At 39.2% G+C, this 22,888-nt stretch overlaps 1 protein-coding gene across 1 annotated transcript in view; it reads right to left on the bottom strand.

The window, feature by feature from the left end:
- LOC117484322 (sodium/calcium exchanger 2-like) overlaps positions 1 to 22,888 on the bottom strand; it is a 289,186-nt gene that overhangs the window by 117,329 nt on the left and 148,969 nt on the right. Inside the window, exon 3 of the mRNA XM_034132798.1 lies at positions 19,646 to 19,707. The gene's annotated coding sequence lies outside the window, so the exon portion shown is untranslated. The remainder of the gene's footprint in view (positions 1 to 19,645; positions 19,708 to 22,888) is intronic.

Below are 22,888 nucleotides of genomic sequence, written 5' to 3'. Positions count from 1 at the left end.
GGAGTATTTGAGTCTGTGTGTTTTGAGGATGACAGAAGATGGGTCGGTCAGTGTATGTTTTGGTCATTGGATTTTCTTTTCACAAATGGAAATTCAAAAACAAAAAACGAGTGGATATTTAATTTTCGTTTTAAAATTGAAAAACCAAAATTGAAATACAAGGCGTTTTTCTTTATCACGGTCAAAAAGGGATTTACTAAACTTAAAAAACGGGATGATTTTCATTTTCTACTTCTCAAAACAAAAAATAAAATCACTAGAAAACAGAAACAAAAAAACTACCGTTTTTCATATTCTGCTACCGGAAGTTACCTTACAAAATAAGAGCGCAGATGAGGACGGTCAATCCGTGTATCTACGGTCCATTTGTTTTCACAACGAAAACAGCCAAGACACATATTGAGCCCAGAAAATGAATGTTATTAAGGGCTGTAGATATAATAAGCCTTTGTCTAAAATGGACAACATTGTTAGGAGATTTCAACTATACAGCGATTCTGCACTGCGGTCACTCAGCCGTCTCTCGAGTTTGTTTTTTCAAATCAGCTCCTCTTTCCTGCTATATTCAATGAGTGATACAAATATTTTTTACCACAAGTTCCTAATACAACTGACACTGTTGGACTCGGTATTAGTTTAACTGCTACCAGAAATGAAATGAAGTACTTTTACTGTGTATACTTTGTGAGTAATCCTCTGTCAGAGTCCCCTCCATAGTACATAATGCATGTTTTTCTGCTATCTTTGATGAATGATACAAATATAATTTTACCATCAGTTCTTAATGAAATTGATACTGTTTGACTTTGTATTAGTTAGCCTACTACTAACAATACATTGAAGTACTTTTACTGTGTATTTTTTTAGAAATACTCTGTCAATATCCCCTGCTGAGAACAACATCAAGCCACTTCTGCTAAGTTTGATGAGGGAATTCTTTTTTGTTGCCATTAGTTATTCTTGAGATTGATCCTGTTGGACTCAGTACTACTGAAACTGCTGTAAGGGTGATGCCCCATGATCACAAAAAGATCCCTCTAGAGTCTGAGTGCCAAGGACCTCATATTATGTCTGTCATTAATGTTACATCACCCATTATAACAATTTTCTTTCCTTTTTTCTCTTCTCTTAACTGAATAGTCCTGTCTTTAAGTATAACCCAATGTAAAGTCCTTTTCCTGCACCATTTTAAGGCTACAAAACAGGCATTTTTACTGTATGTGTTTGGAGAAATGACACAATAAATGGCCCAGAATTTTACTTTATAAACTATGAATCTTGTGGGGCTTGAAGAAATATTACAACATTTGCATGTTGAACTACATGCTGATATATCTTCCCCAGCCTCAAGGAAATACAATAAAATAGATGGATTCATAATTTAAAGAATTGATTAAAATGTATACATTAATAATGTTGTGTGCAAACATTTCAAATTAAAATATAAAATGAAAAGAAGTTTACTTTTGAAATGATTTCTCACAAAAACCTTTCTAAATTATAATAAATTATTTAAAAAGTTTTAGTCAATATACGTTTTTCTGCCTAAAATAGTTGAAATTGAACATAAACTATATCAAACACCACATCCATGGCAATTAACCAATTTGTGCCCGATTTCCTCAGCTCAGAGCCTGAGCCCAAACATTGATGAACTTGCACCCAAGATGAGATGCCAAGTATCTGCTTGAACTAGCATCACAGAGCAGCACACTGAGTTTACATGGATGTTTCCTTCTGCACTTTGTTTCTTGCGACAACAGGGCATGTTTGGTTTTTTCTTTGAGGGAAATTATTTTGTTGAAGCTGTTGTTGGCCTGTGGAGAAATGTAATCATAAGAAATGACTCTGGAAAAGCTGCAGATAGAGCCATAAGAAATGAATGCAACTAATGATTTAATGTTTAATGTTGCTAACATAACAAAGCTTAAATGATAGGCAATCATTTAAGCTTTGTTAGTTCCAGGTTTAATATGTGCAATAAGTTAATTTCAATAAGTTCTGCAATAAACATTGAACTAGTTCGGCCCTCGACTAGTACCCATTTTTTTATTTTGGCCCACTGTGTATTTGAGTTTGACACCCCTGGTCTAGAGGGATCATTTTGTGATCATGGGGCATCACCCTTGTATACAGCATCAGGACAATATCATATGGAGTCAGACACTGGAAGTGTGCTGGAGGCGTTGACTGGGACTGATGGAAGGATGAGGCTGATGAGACTGAAGAATCTGCGAGGAACGAATTAGCGGCAGAGGAATAATTATATATTAAAAGACAGCAGCATCATAAGAGGCCAACCATGTGACAGAGTGTGTCACTTTGCTGAAGGATATTTGTGACCAGCTATCCAGGCCAGTCTCTAAAGACTTTCCAAGGTGTAAAAATGCTGCTGCCGGAGTACTGACTGGAAGTATTGCTGATATCATGTCTACTATCCTCTTAAAATACTCTGTCCAACAATATCAGTCTCAGGAAGAAAGGTGTTTTAACGCGGATTCAAAATAGCAGAGAAACATGCATTCTTGTACTCAGGAGGGGACATTGACAGAGGATTACTGGAAAAGTACACAGTAAATACTTCATATACTTGTGGGGGTAATTTCAGTAGTCCAACAGGATCAATCTCACAAAGAACTAATGACAACAAAAAGGAATTCCCTCATCAAACTTAGCAGAAGTGACTTGATTTTGTTCTCAGCAGGGGACTTTGACAGAGGATTTCTCAAAAAATACACAGTAAAAGTACTTCAATGTATTGTTAGGCTAACTAATACAAAGTCAAACAGTATCAATTTCATTAAGAACTAATGGTAAAATTGTCTTTCTATCACTCATCAAAGATAGCAGAAAACATGCATTATGTAGGCCTACTATTGAGGGGACTCTGACAGAGGATTACTCACAAAGTACACAGTAAAAGTACTTCATTTCATTTCTGGTAGCAGTTAAACTAATACCGAGTCCAACAGTGTCAGTTTTATTAAGAACTTGTAGTAAAAAATATTTGTATCAGGGCCGCCCTCCCTACAGGCCGATCACGCAGACTGCATGGGGCCTCACCTTGCGGAGGGGGCCTCATTTTGCGGAGGGTGCCTCATTTTGCGGAGGGTTCTTCATTTTGCGGGGGGAGCATCTGAAGCGCAAATGCGGCGCACCTACAGTGCAAGCGCGCCACATTACACGGATTGACCGTCCTCATCTGCGCTCTTATTTTGTAAGGTAACTTCCGGTAGCAGAATATGAAGAAACTGTCGTTTTTTTGTTTCTGTTTTCTAGTGATTTTATTTTTTGTTTTGAGAAGTAGAAAATTAAAATCATCTCGTTTTTTAAGTTTAGTAAATCTCTTTTTGACCATGATAAAGAAAAACCTCTTGTATTTCAATTTGGGTTTTTCAATTTTAAAACGAAAATTAAATATCCACTCGTTTTTTGTTTTTGAATTTCCATTTGTGAAAAGAAAATCCAATGACCAAAACATACACTGATCCAGATGGGTCTACACTACCAGAAATGAAATGAAGTACTTTTACTGTGTACTTTGTGAGTAATCCTCTGTCAGAGTCCCCTCCATAGTAGCCTATCCAGGCCAGTCTCTAAAGAAGTTCCAAGGTGTAAAAATGCTGCTGCCGGAGTACTGACTGGAAGTATTGCTGATATCATGTCTACCATCCTCTTAAAATACTCTGTCCAACAATATCAGTCTCAGGAAGAAAGGTTTTTTAACGCTTATTAAAAGAAAAACATGCATTCTTGTACTCGGGAGGGGACATTGACAGAGGATTACTGGAAAAGTACACAGTAAGTACTTCATAGTACTTGTGGGGGTAGTTTCAGTAGTACTGAGTCCAACAGGATCAATCTCACGAAGAACTAATGGCAACAAAAAATAATTCCCTCATCAAACTTAGCAGAAGTGACTTGATTTTGTTCTCAGCAGGGGACTTTGACAGAGGATTTCTCAAAAAGTACACAGTACAATTACTTGAATGTATTGTTAGTAGTAATATCCTTCAGCAAAGTAACACACTCTGTCACTCTGGTTGGCCTCTTATGATGCTGCTGTCTTTTAATATATAACTATTTCTCAGCCGCTAATTCGTTCCTGGCAGATTCTTCAGTCTCATCAGCCTCATCCTTCCATCAGTCCCAGTTAACGCCTCCAGCACACTTCCAGTGTCTGACTCGATATGATATTGTCCTGATGCTGTAAGGGTGATGCCCCATGATCACAAAATGACCCCTCTAAAGTCTGAGTGCCAAGGACCTCATATTATGTCTGTCATTAATGTTACATCACCCATTATAACAATTTTCTTTCCTTTTTTCTCTTCTCTTAACTGAATAGTCCTGTCTTTAAGTATAATACAATGTAAAGTCCTTTTCCTGCACCATTTTAAGGCTTCAAAAACAGCCATTTTTACTGTATGAGTTTGGAGAAATGACACAATCAATGGCCCAGAATTGTACTTTATAAACTACGAATCTTGGTGCTTGAAGAAATACACACTGGCTAAGCCGGCCAGGATATATATATGCCTTTTTTGGAGCCCATTTTTGCAATATTTATTAAAATGTCACTAGTTATTTAAACAAACCCCTATCTGAGGATAATACAAGCAACCATAAAACGCCCTTTATGTAGAGAGCCATTGAAGCCCATGAAGAATGTATCCTTCCACAAATCTTTTCATCTGCTGTATTAATAAAGCTGCCACGTGTTTTCAAATTCAAGTTAAGGCACTATCTGTGCAGAACATTACACATATTCTTCATTTGCAGTATTTTATTTTAAAAGTGTTCAGAAAGACTGCATCAAATATGCTATATCTATATATCTATATAATATCAATATTGTTATTAACTTCAATCAAAGTCAATTTAAATAGCGGGCAAGACTTTCCAAGGGGTACAAATGCTGCTGCCGGACTACTGACTGGAAGTAAGCCTATTGCTGATATCATGTCTACCATATCCTCTTAAAATACTCTGTCCAACAATACCAGTCTCATGAAGAAAGGTGTTTTAACGCTGATTCAAAATAGCAGAGAAACATGCATTCTTGTTCTCAGAAGGGGACATTGACAGAGCATTACTCAAAAAGTACACAGTAAGTACTTCATAGTACTTGTGGGAGTAGTTTCACTACTAGCCTACTGAGTCCAACAGGATCGATCTCACGAAGAACTAATGGCAGAAAAAATTATAACAAACTCGAGAGACGGCTGAGCTGACCGCAGTGCAGAATCGCTGTATAGTTTAAATCTCCTAACAATGTTGTCCATTTTAGACATAGGCCTATTATATTTACAGCCCTTAATAACATTCATTTTCTGGGCTCAATATGTGTCTTGGCTGTTTTCGTTGTGAAAACAAATGGACCGTAGATACACGGATTGACCGTCCTCATCTGCGCTCTTATTTTGAAAGACAACTGTCAGACCGTAGCAGAATATGAAAAAACGGGGGGTTTTTTTGTTTCTGTTTTCTAGTGATTTTATTTTTTGTTTTGAGAAGTAGAAAATGAAAATCATCCCGTTTTTTAAGTTTACTAAATCCCTTTTTGACCGTGATAAAGAAAAACGCCTTGTATTTCAATTTTGGTTTTTCAATTTGAAAACGAAAATCAAATATCCAGTCGTTTTTTGTTTTTGAATTTCCATTTGTGAAAAGAAAATCCAATGACCAAAACATACACTGACCCAGATGGATGCGTTTTAGTGAGCCTTGGGAACGGCAGTTGTCCTTAATCATATTTTGTTATGGATTACATGGATCAGCAGGAAACAGTTATACAGTAACCATAGAGAATTAAAGCATTGTACCTCTAACATGGAGTTTTTAATTAATGTGAGGGAGTTTTTGCTATATACTTTGCTGTCACAACGTAGATTTCCCTTTTGTGGGACTAATACAGGAATTCTGATTCTGAATATATTATAATACAGTGATAAACCTTTTTCCAACAAAGGACATTAGAGATGTTTGAGCCGATCCTAATGAGGCCAGTGATGCTGAGTCATTCAGATGGACCATTATTAGCTGAAACAGATCAGAGGAACTTCACTTTGTTCTGTCACTGCTGTTGTTGCTGCGCTGTCCTGATAATCACAGCTCTGCAGTGTGAGCATTTCACTGCACATGAGATGAGTGTGTGACGGCCCGTCCACACGGCGACGTGCGTTGAAGCTTCAACGCTTCTGCCCATTCACTTTGAATGGGGTGACGTCACAATTTGCCGAACTGCATTGTGGGATCATCGCTTCGCTTTGCTCGCGTTGCTCGCTTCAAAAGTTGAGCAATGTTCAACTTTTGAAGCTTCGACGGAAGCGTCAGCCAATCAAATCATATGCCAGTACAAGCTCTAGCCAATCAAACCGCGTGCTTGTGTGTCCGGGAAACCCCCTTTAATTTACTGCAAAGACATGTCGGGAACCCCCCTAAGGGGGCCCCATATATCGTTTGTCACTTCACCACTATCCTGGCCAAAATAACGAATGAGTGTATGGAGGTCTTTCAGTCTGTGTTTACTTCACATAACTCAGGAACCAATCGTTTCATCTACTTCAAACTTGATGGGTGTATTTCTGAAGACCGTAGGGCAGGGGTCGGCAACCTTTTTTATATGAAGTGCCAAAAAAAAAAAGATTGTGATCAGTGTGCCGACGATCGTGAATTGTCAAGGGGGGGGGGGGGGGAGCACTCAACGCTCGACGCTCGTGAACTGTCAACAGGAGGGCGGGGGGAGCCTCGCTGCGGGGAAGCAGTGTGAGGAACGCTTTCACCTGTCGGCGCAACTTACATGATGCCGTTTAAACAAATTTTAATTATTGGTTTAACTGGCATAATAATAATGACGACTGTCCGTACTGTGATTCTCCAGAACACACAGATGGCCAGTCCGCCCCTGTGTAGAATAGTATTTCGATGAGAGATGAGCAGATCGCCACTGGGCTTTCAACTAAAGACACAGCCACGCAAAAACTGCGGCATTTGTACAGCTCCTTATGGGTACTGCAATTTGTGAAGTGCCGTTGCGGCAGCAGTGCTTTCCTCCGTGGTGAAACGATCAGCACTGCACCACGGAGGAAAGCGGCAGAAAGTCGCCTGGAGTTAAAGAGAGCGGGGTTGCGTTGTGTACATGGCTTCCTTCTGCAGGTAAAGGGGAGACGCGCTCTGGCCGCGTGTCCTTCAGGATCTGGAAATACAATTTAAATATTTTGCACACTTATTCCTAGTGTGCCACTTATTTATTTTTATTTATTTATTTATTTGACAGGGACAGTGCACATTGATTGACATTTCTGTAAATGCGCCAGAGTTAGCCAACAGGCTATTTTTCATCTGTAGTCCCTGGACAAATGTTGAAAGTCAACCTAAAAAAAAAATTCACTTTAAATGACAGGTAAATACAATCAGTAAAACAACATTCAACATAGATGCTTATATTATGATAAAAGCATATATAAAAACATAAAAACATAAAAACAAAACTAAAATACATATTCACAAAGCAGACAGATAGCAACAGGTCAAGGCACATGTACAAACAGAGCGTTGTAAAGTGCAGATTGTGTTGAATGAACTCTTCCTTAATGGAACAACGCAGTCTCCTCTTGTTGCAGCTCTTGTTGACCTAGTTACAGGTGTGCGTATGGTGATAAAATGTCTGAGCGGAGGTGAGGTAAGGCCGTGTATTATTTTGTACATGAGGCAAGCATTTGCATATCTCATTACATTTTCCCAGCTCAACAAGTTGTACTTTGTGAGTATTGGGCAATGATGAGAATAAACTGATTTCTTATCTACTATTTTAAGTGTTTGTTTGTATAATGATTCCAGGGGTTTAATAGTGGTTGTACAGGCGGGATGTGAGCAGGTTGTTAAGCAGTATGTGACGTGAGATAGAACCATAGAGTGCATGTACATCAGAGCCGCCTCTGTTGACATGCAGTCTCTGGTAAACCTCAAATTTGACAGACTGAATTTGACCCTGTTGCAAACCTTTTTCACCTGAGCCTTCAAATTGAGTCTTGAATCAATTAAGACCCCCAGGTATTTGTACTGTGAGACCACCTGTAGCCTCTCCCCGGACACAAACACATCTGGCTCAACACAGGAGGACTTGGTTTTGGTGAAGAACATACATACAGTTTTACTGACATTTAGTTGCAGACAGCATTGCTCCAACCAAGCTGTTACATGAACCATCTTGTTCGTCAGTTCATTAGCCACTTGTGTCAGACTGCCTCCGTGAACATAAATTACAGTATCATCAGCATATATTTGGATGTTTGTGTCAGGACATATCGATGGTAAGTCGTTTATATACAATGAAAATAACAATGGACCCAGAATTGACCCTTGTGGGACACCTGTGGACAGCTGGAGGTTAGATGATTGATTATTCTGTACTGAGAACGGTTGAACAAATATGATTCTATCCATTTAAGTGTTTGTGTGGAGAAGTTAATGCTGGATAGCTTAGATATGAGTTTTTTGTGATTAACAGTGTCAAAGGCCTTCTTTAAGTCGAGAAACACTGCTCCTACAACACCACCTTTATCCATTTTGGATTTTATTTGTTCTGTGAAAAAACAGTTGGCTGTTTCTGTAGAGTATTTGGCCCTAAAGCCAAATTGCATTGGATGCAGAGAAAAAGCACTGTTATTCAGATGGTTCATAATTTGTTACGGTTACTGGTTACGGTGCCGCATGCCAATGGTGGCACGCGTGCCAGGGGTTGCCGACCCCTGCCGTAGGTAGGGATGTCCCGATCACCTTTTTTTGCTCCCGATCCGATTCCGATCATTTGATTTTGACAATCTGCCGATACCGATTTTTCCCGATCCGATCTTTATGCAATGCATTAAGAGGAAAAAAAAGGTAACAGCTGGTCATCCAACGCGATGAATTCAGCTATCTTGGCTGTTATTTTTTTGGCCTTTTCACTGTTCTGGGGTAGTTTCTCTTTCCTTTTAAAAGTCTCTGAAAGTGTCGGTTGTTTCAGTGCCGTTACCTGAGTGGCCGCTGTGTACTCGTCGTGTTGTTGTTGGTGGTGTTTGTATTAGATTGGTCATGTTGAACGTAGCTCTGTTCTTTCCACCACGCGGAACCTCCGCCTTGCAAACATTGCATCTGGCTGTTACACTGCCTTCGCTTTCAATTTTATAGTACTTCCAAACTCCTGACATTTTCTCTGTCCCGACTCCCGAGTCACCAGCTGAACGTAGCCTCTTGTTAGCTTACTGCTACTATTAGACACTGCGCCCACTCTGTTGCCAGATTTGAGAGAAATAAGCAACCAGGTCTATGAAAACAAGCCCAAAAGAAGCAACACATACATGATGTTGTGTAATTTTAACCCAAAACTAAGGCCTCAGGATGACTTTAAGACGTGAACATGGTCATTTTTGTTTTGTAACATTAAATAAAATGTATAAAAATATTTTATAAAAAAAAAAAAAAAAAAAAAAAAAATTCCGATCCCCGATCACGTGATCGGATCGGGACATCCCTAGCCGTAGGGCATGCTTTGTCTTATTTGGTGCAATTTGGACACACAACGCATTAAATGTAATATAAACAATATTATTGTTAAAGAAAACATTGGCTCATAGACTTCAGTTTACTCAGCTGATGACTTACATATGTGGCATCATGTAGGCTGGATAATAATGTTACATCATGGATGCAAGATGACTAAGGTTACAAAGAGGATGGATAACATGTTCCAACTGAACTCTTCTTCACTTCTCTGGAGTCACAAGCAACCTTGAGACCTCAGAAATCGGGAGCATTTTAAAACCACCGCGGGGGGGGAGCTAGTGGATCGCCGGAGCTGTTAGATTAACATTAACATGCTTATTGTAGTTGTAAGTGCAATGCCTTGCGGCCTGTACCACCATCCTTGATGGAGTATATGTGTGGGGTGGACCTGTATTTTACAGGAAAGGAGTTAGCAGAGGGTAGAGTTGTCGATTCTTGTTATGTTTTCTGTGACTATCTTCCTCACCATGCTGAACACCCTCTCAGACTTCCAGTTGCGCGCGCTACTAAAGAGACGCGCTACCATGGAAACCAAACAATGGTGTAGCTGTATTAAAGTCCGAGCGGAAACAGTTGTGAGTAAATCTGATTTTGTCAGAAATCGGGAGAAATGCGGGAGAAATATGACCCCGGGAGGAAACCGGGAGAGGGCAATGAAATCGGGAGTCTCCCGCGAAAATCGGGAGGGTTGGCAAGTATGGTCACAAGTGTGCATATAGCCTACAGGAACACTGCTGCCATAGATCTCATACTGTGTAATAATGCTCACATTGTTTGAGTGCTTGAAATGTTAATCTCTGTTAAAAAAAAATCTCTTGTGTAAGACAACAACCTACATTTAGGCATCCAACCAAACAACCCATTCAAATGACATTGACTTTAAGAAAAGGGAAACAGGAAGTTCTAGAATGTTAACTCAATTCCAAGTTTTTGGACTCATTCCTTCAGAACTAGCAGAGAAAGAAGCAAGGCCACATGAATGAATGACTACAAATACAAATCTGCTGGATACACTGCACATTTACAGGGATTTTTTTCCTACACAAAACAGCTTATTCTACAGCTTTCCAACCAAGACTAATCTAAAGCAGTAACAAACTTCAACAAAGGAACAGTTTTCTTTGACTGGACTCTTCAGCCTTCCGTCAGACTTGGCCCTGGAGTTCCTGCTTTGAATCAGTTTGCTGTGCATGCTTTGTGTTGCAGCATTGGCAAGATGTGTCTTCAGATTCAACATGTACTAGCTTAAAGCATTGCAAGTACTATGGCATTTTGATATAAATTATGAGAAACCTGAATGGGTTAATAAGTGAGACGTGTGTCAATTTTTTTTAAGAGAAATTCCATTAATGAATTATGATTGTATATTAGTACCTAGGGTTATGAAACACTCTTGTCACATAGTTAAAAGACAATTATTTTTTATATTGATGCAATAGAAAGATACAACTCTGCTTCTATCTAAAATATTTGCGAGAGGAAATCTGTAGCCATCAGATACTGAACGTTCAATGGAGCTACTGTAGTTATTTCAAGGTACCCTAACAGAACACAACTCTCATCCATGTTGAGATTGCCTTTGCAAATATAAAAAATCTATCCTGTTTCTTATCCAATACCCCTCAAATCACATCAAGGAGAGAGGCCAGCACGCTGCTTCACTAACAATACGTTTTCAGCTTCCTGAAATATGTTGCTTTGTCTTAATGTAAACACACCTCCAGGGCATCAACCTCCTCAATGTAACACACACACACACACACACACACACACACACACACACACACACACACACACACACACACACACACACACACACACACACACACTGTACAGAAGCACTAATAGTTAATGAGCTTTGCCTCACTTCATCCATAAAAGCATCAATGTCACATCTGGCTGAGAACAAGTCAGCCGACACACACGTCAGCATGTGTACGCAAACAAACACACAAATCATTCTGATGAGGCCTGGCTGCTTAATGCAGGGTTATTTACCACTGTGCTGATGTAACCACACAGTACTGACACACACATACATGTGCATACTGTAAACAGAAAAATGAAGAGAAATTAGCTATCATAGTTGTCAGGGCTGAGATGAAGGACTTAGGAGGCCCTTGTGCGTATCACACCATACACACATATGTGAGAGGCCGTCTAGCTCACAACTCATACTTGGTCTTACAAACAATATCAGAATCTCACATGTACACCACCAGACTCTTTCACACACAGTATCATACCGTCTTTAACGTACTGTCATTCCTTCCTTCATTTACTATCATACTATCATACATAAATAACTATTCTCTCTCACACACAAAAACAAAATCTCTTAAACGCACCATCATACTCTCGGACACACACCACTATCGTCTTTCACAAACAACTATAATCTAATAGAACATAATAGTGTATATGAAAGAGGATAGTAGTATGTGTGTAATCGGTAAACAATGTATGTAAGACAAAATAATAACCTAAGAGGGAATAGTATTTCATGTTAATAACAATAGTCATATATGTAAAACAGAATAGCAGTGAATGAAAGGCCGAATAATAGCTTATAGAAGAGGTAATAATAGCATACACGCTAGCGTTAGCCATACTAGACTGTATACATGCTTATTGCACAGCTAGCATTAGCTATATTTACCTTGTTTACACTTAGCGGTCCTATGTGTTAATCCAACCCAGCCTCACGACATTTCGAGTTATAGTCACAACATTTAATCTATTGATTCGTGTTCACCAACTCGATTTCCCCTTTTTTTCGTGTCACACAGAATGATAAAAGCAATGTATTTCTATTGGTAGTATGTTTCGTGCCTGCACCACGTCTTTTTGTCCGGTCGGGTCTTGGAAGACTGTGTGTCATAAAAACATTTTCTTACTCATTATCAAGCCACGATTATTGTTTTTATTTTAAATTCTATAATGTCGGTCTTTTTTGCCGTCCGTCAGGAACTGAATTTCTAAATAATGTCACCGGAAACAGACGTAGGCGATACACACCCACTGAACTGATTACCCAAGATCCTCAGCTATGGTTGAAGCTCGGTGATTGGATGTTTTAGCCGCAATGCACGTTGGGATATAGTGTTAATGCGATATGAAATCCGAATTAAAAAAAAAGAAAATATTACTTTATTCCGAGTGTGCTTGCTTTTCTCTTTGAAAGTCATCACATAACAGCATTGTAATACACGGTTCGGCTGCATTAAATATTACACATCTGCCGTAGTTCTGTATTTATAGAGCCCTGATTAGAAGACTTCTGGACAAACAGGAAGAACTGCCACCGAAACTGAATACGTGACGTGATTAAACAACATCTTCAATTTCTCTTCACACAATACGTCTCCTTGCAGTATCAATACTAATTCGGCTGACTTTTATATTTGATCCAATTGGTAAATAGGTTATATTTACACCATAACGGTGCACAGCTGATAGAAAAGTACTAATTTTTTAAGATATTACTGATTTTCTTTGAATATAAGAATGTAAATACTGAGTTGAGAGAATAGTCAGGGGATTTGGGTGATGGGAGACACATCTATGGAATCACAATTTCAATAGCTTACCATTAAATGACGGATATACCTTTTTGTCTGTGATGTTTTACAAATCAGATATTAATGTGTAGAAGTCAAACATGTGAAATAATTTAGCAATATCCTGTAAAATTATGTGACAACATGAATAAAACTACACATCTTTAGATGTTATACATACATAAGTGTCCTACACTAATAATACAAAGTATAATTTATTGTGTTAACACTTTAAACTTGACAGTTTTTTAACCCGCACCGCCTAGTGGTTAAAGCACATTATTGAATTTTGTTGTTGAATATGTTATATTTGATGAAAACAATATTAAGAGTACATACTAGGGGGAAAGTAGAAGGTCAATGATAGAAATATAGAATATAAAAAATCAAGAAGATACTGTAAGTGATCTCTACAATAAAACAGTTTAGTGCCAGATGTACAAAGATATTAATATGAGGATGTGCAAAACAGAAAAACGAATTAACCTTTATTAACACATTAAAGAATACTTTAGGTTAAGGTCTTCTTTTAAATAAGAAAAAAGCTTTGGGGGTATCTACAGATAAATATTAAGCCTGACAAAGTACTTAACGTCTAATATATTGCTTTCCTGCAATGTTAACTATTGAAGCACTTATTTTAACTGATGTTATACATATTAATTATACTCTTATAAGATGTATGTAGATAGTATAAGAAATGTGCAGAATATGACAGTTTAATGGTGGAGGTATGCACATATTGATAGATGTCTTGTAATGCACTGTTGAGGAACCGGCAACCCAAGTTTTTCATCATTGCATAACTACACCGTAGTTGTGTATATGATATGTCAATGAACCTTAGAAAATCTTGAAATCTTGAAAGGGATGTGCAAAATAGCCATTATATACAGTTTTTAATTAACTATTAGTAGAGAATAACGAGTAATGAATATACTTTATAGGGATCTGCAGATAAATGTTTAGTCTTCTCAAGCACCAACTATCAAATATCTCTCCTGATTGTTGGCAATTGACAATCACCTTCCCTGAATTTTACTCAGGTGTAACTAAAGTCTGATTTAAGGGTTGTTTATATTTCACATCATTAATCAGAATCTGCAAAGTAACTAAAATAAATGTAGTGGAGTAAAAATACCAGGTTAACCTCTGAATTGTAGTGGAGTAGAATTACAAAGTAACAATGAGCTGTCATGTGGGTATATATTAATGCTGCACATTATGGAGACAAGCAATTTTCACCCATTTATTAATTAAATGTTTTAAATGTGATAACACCAATATGTTTGCTATCCCCTAAACCTCCAGGGGTGTACACATTTTAATACTGGCAACTTCTAATTGTGGGAAAAAACGAAAACGTCTTTTAAAACTACAATTCCCAGTAGAGACGTGCCATAGAACATGTTGCGAAACACAATAGCCAGCATGTGTAGTTCTGGGGGGGTGGGGATGGACCCGTTAGAGTCCAGTTTTGGATAGTCTGCCATGGTTTCATTCCATTTCAAAGTCCTGTTTGACGCTCGGCGTAACCTTGGCGCACTGCCACTCCAACATCCAATCACAGAGCTTGAAGATTAATCACAGGGACTGTAGTCCCAAATGATAGCTGAGGATTATGGGTAGTGTAGTGTCTTCGGCCATCCTAAACTCCGAAAAAACTATTTGTTTCTCAAAATCGAAGGGGAAAAACACAAAAGCATTGTACACAATTTAAACCAATCAATGTTGTGTAATTAACAAGGATAAACTGATGATTTTAGTTGATGAGTACTGCAGATTACTATGCAAACTTCGAGACCGGAAATACTGTTTTCACCCCAAGCTGTTGCCTGGCAACGCAATTCTGTTGATAGTTATTTCATATCGCATTAACACTATATCCCAACGTGCATTGCGGCTAAAACATCCAATCACCGAGCTTCAACCATAGCTGAGGATCTTGGGTAATCAGTTCAGTGGGTGTGTATCGCCTACGTCTGTTTCCGGTGACTTTATTTTGAAATTCAGTTCCTGACGGACGGCAAAAAAGCCAGAGATTATAGAATTAAACAAATAAATAAAAACAAGGATAATTGTGTGTTATTGTTGAGTAATTAACAGTGTGTTATTTAGAAAAGAATAACAAATTAGAAGGAAAAAAATATTTAAAAAATACATATTTCAGTATTCTGAGCCCCATTTATTTTCCTCACGGACGGCAAAGAAAGTCAGACATTATACGATTTAAAATAAAAACAATAATCGTGGCTTGATATTGAGTAAGAAAATGTTTTTAAGAACCACACAGCTTCCGGTCTTCCAAGACCCGACCGGACAAAAAGACGTGGTGCAGGCACGAAACATACTACCAATATAAATACATTGCTTTTAAAATCGTTCTGTGTGACACGAAAAAAAGGGGAAAATCGCGTTGGTGAACACGAATCAATAGATTAAATGTCGTGACTATAACACGAAATGCCGTGAGACTGGTTGGTTAATCTGTGTATGGTACACTTGCATGTATGAGATCATTAAAGGTGGGGTAGGTAAGTTTGAGAAACCGGCTCGAGATACACTTTTTGTTATATTCCATGGAATGCTCTTAACATCCCGATAGCAATGAATATCTTAAAGCTCCCATGTCATGCTTTTCCGGTTATTACCCGTCCCCTTGTGTGTTATGAAGGTTTTTATGCATGTAAACGCTGTGCAGAGTCAAAACCCTCAAAGTACACCCTGTAGCGAGTAAAACTCTAACACAGAAAATACCTCCCCAAAACGCCTCGTTGGAGATACGTCACTGGCCATTTGAGTTCCGGGTACGGCATGATGTCAAGTGGTACCCGGAACGAAATGGACCAATCCCGAAGAGCCGTTACGTTACGTCCGCGGAGCCGTTACATTAAGCCCCCGCTGATTGGTCCAAATTGACCGATCCACGGACTTCCTCACACACACATCTGTGTGCAGGGAGCAGGCAGCTCTGCTGATTTCTCCTCCCTGGCTGCAGGCTGATAACAGACCGTTGGGATCGCGGCGAAATTCTCTCTGCAGACCCAGAGAAACTCTGTTTTGTTTTTGTTTTGTTGTTGTTTTGTTGCCTGTCCTTGTCTGTCTACCCTTCCCCAAATGTAAAGCGTCTTTGGGTCTTAGAAAAGCGCTATATAAATAGAATTTATTATTATTATTATTATTATTCTCACAGCGTTTATCAACCTTTGTCTTACTCAATATCAAGCCACACTTATTGTTTTTACTTCGACTGTGACTTTGTGTGTGCTCAGGATGAGTTTGGCTGTGTTTCGCTATGTATGCTAAACAAGGAAGCAACACCTCCACGGAGCTCAGCGCGATTCACAACGTCCCGACCAATCAGAGCACACTGTGCTCACAGGGAGGGTGGGAGCTGGAGCTATTGGAGCTCCAACGAGCCGTTAAAGGTAGAGAGTGAAATTCAGTGAATACACGTAGTTTACAGAGATGCTGAATGAGAAACCAATGTGAGTTTGGAAAAATGCACAGTATAAATCTATTTTAGTATACCTCAACAATGGAATTATGATCAGTGGAAATGGCCATGACACCTCTCCTTTAAGTGCTTTGACAAAAAATCCATAAAAAAATGTCATCTGTGGAAGCCGTAGTACTGTAAAAAGTACGACCAATCATTTTAGCCGGCCCGGCTAAAATAACTGGATGTCCTACCTGCCTGTCAGCCTTCCATCTGTGCACAAACTTATCTCGTTCCCTCATTGGTCATGTGCGCGTTCGTGTGTGTTGGAGGAGGGGCTCTATAAGGAAGTGGCAGATTTTTTCCGGCTGTGTATTTTCAAACCCTAGCGCACTCGAGCTGGTTTCTCCAAAATTACCTACCCCACCTTTAAGTGCCTTTTTTTATAGTTTCACTCCGTTTGAATGTCAGCGGACTGCAAATAAGTCAATAAAGGAGCATGGCTGCTCATTCCCTGGCTCTCAAAAGAGTTTGGCTGGCTGTTTAATCTATGTTCACACTGAGACAGTACAACACATAGAGAGAACAGTACACATATTGTGTAAGTACATACAAGCAGGTCACACAGTATGATCACAAATAGATAAACTCTAAAAATCAGTTTTTATTAAAAAGTACAGGCTGCATATGTGTTCTCAGCCTTGGAGAAACTTGACATGTTTTGAGATGTGTCTGAACCTCTCTTTAGTGGTTTAATAAAACAGATATTTTAACGTGAGCCTACGTTGTTCATGTGCTGTTGAGGTTTAATTTCAGTAGTTGTGTGCTATCATGTATTTACAAAGTGTGAAGAGGAGGCAACTTTAGAATAGGGAACCTGTTCAGGTCAATTAGAGTCAAACTACTAGCTTATTGGTTATGAACAAGACTTCACTTTAAAATAAGGAACATATTCTTAGATAGAAATACCTCATTTTGAGTTATTTAGACTTAATTAACACTTATAGTTTCATGTCTTGTTACATAAGAATAGATCATATTTGTTAAGTGTTATTATGGGAGAATTACTATTCTTGTGGTATTACTGCCTTAAAAGGCCCATATTGAGCAGAGCATATTAAGACCCAAACTCATGTACAATAACTTCCTTACTTGCAATAAATAAGCACCAATTAGAGGGTTATTGAGGAAAAACCCTCAACTAATGGCTTATTACTTGTAGAATATGGTCATGTAGAATAAGGCATTAATAAGTGTTTTATAATGACTAATAAAGAGCCAATATACTGCTAATAAGCATGTTAATTAACAACTAGTTGATGGTGAATTTGTGAACCTTAATATAAAGTATTACCAAAAGTTCTTATTGCAGCTCAAATGTAGCTAGCAGTGCTCTGAGCAGCTTCAGGCTTTGTTTTCAAGGCTGTAAACCAGTCAAGGAATGAATATTTAAACTGGCTTCCTGTTGGATCAACCTGACTTCCTTTTAAAGTATACTCTCTCTCAACCAGTACAATGTCCTCTCACATAATCTGTCATAAGGTCTCAAAAACACAAGCATTGTCTTTCACATACACTATCATTCTCTCACACACACACACACACACACACACACACACACACACACACACACACACACACACACACACACACACACACACGCACACTACTATACCCTCATACATACTACAATTCCTCTCTCACATACACTATCATTCTTTCTCACACACAAAGTTTTCTATCTTGCATACACTAGAGTATTATATTGTAGTATGATGTTGTCTGTAAGTGGGAATAATAGTGTAAGTTTGATTTATGGCCCAGACAAACATGTGTGAAAGACAGTATGATTGTGCGTGTAAAAGTGTTTAGCTATATGTATAAAAGAGTTTAATGGTGTATGTGTGAGATTCTGATACTGTTTGTAAGACCAAGTATGAGTTGTGAGCTACGTAGGTACTAAAGCTTTTAGGTACTAAAGCTTTTATGTGCGCTGCTCCTCTAGCTTGGAACACTATGCAAAAAACATTGAAACTGAGCATTCTGATTCCCTTGCATCATTTTAAAGCACGGCTGGATGAAATGTTATTAGATACCTGTCATTGTGAATAGGTTGCTAATTTATACCCCTCTAATTATGTTGTGATGTCCTTTTTGTTTTCTGTTGTTTTTATGTGTAACCAATGTACCGCAGGTCTCCCTTGAAAAAGAGATCGTTGATCTCAATGGGATTTTAACCTGGTTAAATAAAGGCTACAAACAAACAAACAAGACGGCCTCTCATGCACACACGCACACACGCACGCACGCACGCACGCACGCACGCACGCACGCACGCACGCACGCACGCACGCACGCACGCACACACACACACACACACACACACACACACACACACACACACACACACACACACACACACACACACACACACACACACACACACACACACACACACACACACACACACACACACACATTCATTAAGAGAAAACATATATACACAAGGAGAGCTCTCATGAATTATCTTCACCTGTCAAAAACACACGCTCACACAAAAAACAGGACGAGTGAGAAGTAATATAAGACACAACACACACACGCTTACACAACCAAACACACACGTACAGCAATGACCCACACAACAGTGCCCATTCATCACCACTTGGCTGTGTTGCCGTGGGATAAAACGAATGAGCCGTTACTGTTACCCAGAATACATTGCTCTAGCCCTTTATCCACTCAACCGTCAGAGAAACTCCCTCTAGAGAACACAGGGATTTTAGCCTTTGCAGACCATTGACATGCACACAAACACCTATATACAGTAACACACTACAGGAGAGGGAACAGCCAAAAGCATAACAGGGCCTCTTTGATGTTATCTGTCTCTTTAATACTATTCATTAACTGTTGTTAGAAATGTAGTAGAAGGAGAATGAGTGCAATATTTATCAATGAAATGTAGTATACATTTGTATAAAATGCTTGAGTTTAATACAAGATCCTCAACATTGTACATTGTTTTGAGGGTGGGACATGCTGCAGGTGAGGCAGGAGAAGGACATGTGACCAGAGGAAAGGAAGGAGAGCTCACCACTAGTTCTGGTTTCTTTCTTCAAATCTTGATCCACCTGGGTTGCTCCTACTCACTGTAGGCTGCAGACAGAGAGAGACAGAGAGAGATTAACAGATGGTAAAGTTTCACTTGTTTTTAAAACAGTACACAGCCCACAGAGGCAGACACACAACATCTAGCATTCTGACACTGATATGGAGAACCACATACTTTAAAGAGAGAAAGACAGAGAGAGCGAGAGAGTTCAAATAAAGGAGGTAGACAGAGTGCAGGAATTTAGAAAATTAGAAAAATGAAAATAGATTAAAAGTGTAAGGCTATACTGGGAAATGTTATTGAGTTTAATGCCAACGGGATCTCTTCTTTTAAATAGCACTATCAGACTTCCAATGCAGGAAAGTTTGCCTAATGACAGACCAATAAATGCTCTATGGAGAAGGAGCAGGAGTGTTGAATACAATTGCAAATAAAATTCCAGGTTAGGGAAGGCTTTGAAAGAGTGATAATTTAGTTTAGGTTTGATTAGTAGGCTTGAGTCAAGGATGGCTGCCCTGCACCCCCTTGGCCTCGAGGAACGTGAGTATCAAACTGACCGGGTGGAGTGAACTCATTTATGCTGAGATATTCTTCAGTCTCAGCCAGGTTTCAGTGAGACAACAGAAGTCAATCTGATTATCTGATATCAAATAATTTACTAGTAACGCTTTAGAAGGTTAAGATCTGACCTTTGAGAGTTCTCATTACATTTTCCTGTTTAGTTTCACTTTAATGTACTATTCCCCATATTTTTACTTTTTAATTAATTCTTTAAGTGGTTTTGTTGAGTGGATGCCCAAAACGAAGCCCTCAGAAGTCTGTAAGACTGCAACCCCGCCTCGTCTCAACTCTGATTGGTTGGCCACTAATACACGTTTATAATATTAGTAGATATGAGAACTGCTCCTTCCAGAGTCGGCTGAATGCCATCTCTCCTAATCAGATCTGATGTTCCCCAGAAAGCACAGCAATTATCTACAAAGCCAACACCATTTGCAGGAAAGCAACATGACAACAACTGAAATGATAACATGCAGCTATACATGTCATCACTGGTCAGACAACTAGTCAGGTGATCAGGGCTCATTTGTATAAATGTCACTTCATTGGGTGAGCAACCATCCCCACAGAGGGTCAGGATAATAAGCACAAAAACTAATTAAAATGTGTGTGTGTGTGTGTGTGTGTGTTTGTGTATGTGTGTGTGTGTGCAGTCATTTCACAGATGGTAGGAGAGGAGAATGGACTGATGAAAGGAGATGAGGCGTGTATCGATATGGCAGGTCATTATCTGAGGTTACTCTCAGATCACAACCACAAAAAAACGTTTTTATAGCTTGAAATAAAATCTGCTTCTAAAAGCCGCTAAACCTGAAGGATTTCAATTCCAGTTTTATTATTTATCCAGAGTGTTCCATAGTGATGTCACTATGTTCCTGAAGTAAACAAAGGAGTCCAATGGAGTAGTTTCAGGCAGGGGGGGGGGAGTGTGTGGGGGAGAAACTCCCTCTGGAGGGAACACAGGGATTTTAGCTGTTGCAGACCATTGACATGCACAAAAACCTAGAGGAAAGGGATAAGCCAAAAAGCAGAATAGGGGACAGTGGTCTATAAACATTGGGATTAAATGGATTTTGGAACATTTTTGCTTAATCAAAATGGTCAAATTGTATCATATAGAATAATGCATATTCAAATATGTGAGGCAAAAATGAAGAGGCTGGACCAAGGAGCTTGTCAATGAGGGGGGGTCTCAGTTAAACCTGTTAGTTCTCCCCCAAGAATAATTTCTCCTTAATGAAGTGCACCTCATCACATCGTAAAGTAAAAACTGTTATAAGTTCAGTTTGCAAACATAAAGTTCACCTTAAACTGCCAAGAATATATAAATAAAGAGAAACAGTGGACAGGGTGCACACCCAGCACAGTGAAAACGATCTTCTGTCAAAGCATTGTTTAATAAAACATATTTTTTAATGAACAGTCAAATGTAAATACCACTTCTTAATGATACCCTCTTAAAATATCCTTCCCATAGCTCCCTTTTATTAACACAAGGCTGCTAACAAGAAAATAATATCATATTTTAAAGGGGACCTATAATGCAAAATGCACTTTTGTACGTCTTTTCTACATGAATATGTGTCCCCGGTGTTCCAGGGAACTCACCAAGTGTCAGAAAACACAACCCTCTCTATTTTCCTCCATACCCAAATCTCTAAAAAAGGGGCTGCAACGGATCTGATAAAAACTGATCCAGATTTGAACACTGTTCTGACGTCAGGACGGTGGCGCTACGGCTATCCACCAATCAGGAGGAGACAGCCACGGACATTGCCGTTCGAAAGCGCTGGAGACGCTGTAGTACATATGCCAGGCCTGTAGATGGTGCTGTTCTCACAGAATCTGCCCTTACAAACACAGAGCTAAAAAATGTCAAATTGAGCAAAATGAGGCATGGCTAAAATGCATGATCTGTTTGGTATTTTGCAAAAAAAAAAGTATAAATATGCCTTATATAGGTATGGTCCTACACTATATTATTCAAATATAGCATGATAGGTCCACTTTAATGTAATATTCATTACATTTCCATGCAGCCGTGACCTCTTTTCCCTGAATGCAAATGCCTTTAAACATTATGTGGTCTTATTATTAGGGCGCGTTAACGCAAAAAAAAATTAACGCCACTAATTATTTTAACGCGATTAACGCATGTGTATTTTTTGTCCTCGGCCGCCGTAGTTTCAGAGCGCATGGAGTTTAAAATACCATCTACAAGCTGATGCTGACAGCCCCGCTCCTACCGCCCGCTTGTGGCAGACCACACTTCCACGCTCACTGGCAGGCCCGGACTGGCCATCGGGAGGACCGGGAGGGAGTGTGTATGTGTGGTGCGACTCGCGCGAGCGAGGCACACCTTACGTGTTGTTGTTGTTAGCATCTGGTGCTAGCTAGCTGCGCTAACGGATATAAGGAGCTGTTTCAATGACATTTCGCCGACAACTGCGCCGAGCACTTGACTTTATGCAGGTAGCCAGACAGTGGGACATTGTACGAAAAGTCAGCACACTCAGCACGGATAGTACGCGCAACATGATTGCAGCGTCCAGGCAGCTCCCATTCGAGCATATATGCCTTGAGCTGCACATAGCTCCTCCAACGATCCATCACAGTGTCTCCACACACACACACACACACACACACACACACACACACACACAC

Source organism: Trematomus bernacchii, unplaced genomic scaffold, assembly GCF_902827165.1.
Source record: "Trematomus bernacchii unplaced genomic scaffold, fTreBer1.1, whole genome shotgun sequence".
Classification (NCBI taxonomy): Eukaryota; Metazoa; Chordata; class Actinopteri; order Perciformes; family Nototheniidae; genus Trematomus; species Trematomus bernacchii.
Note: the sequence above shows the minus strand (reverse complement) of the source record. Positions and strands in the feature narration are given on the sequence as shown.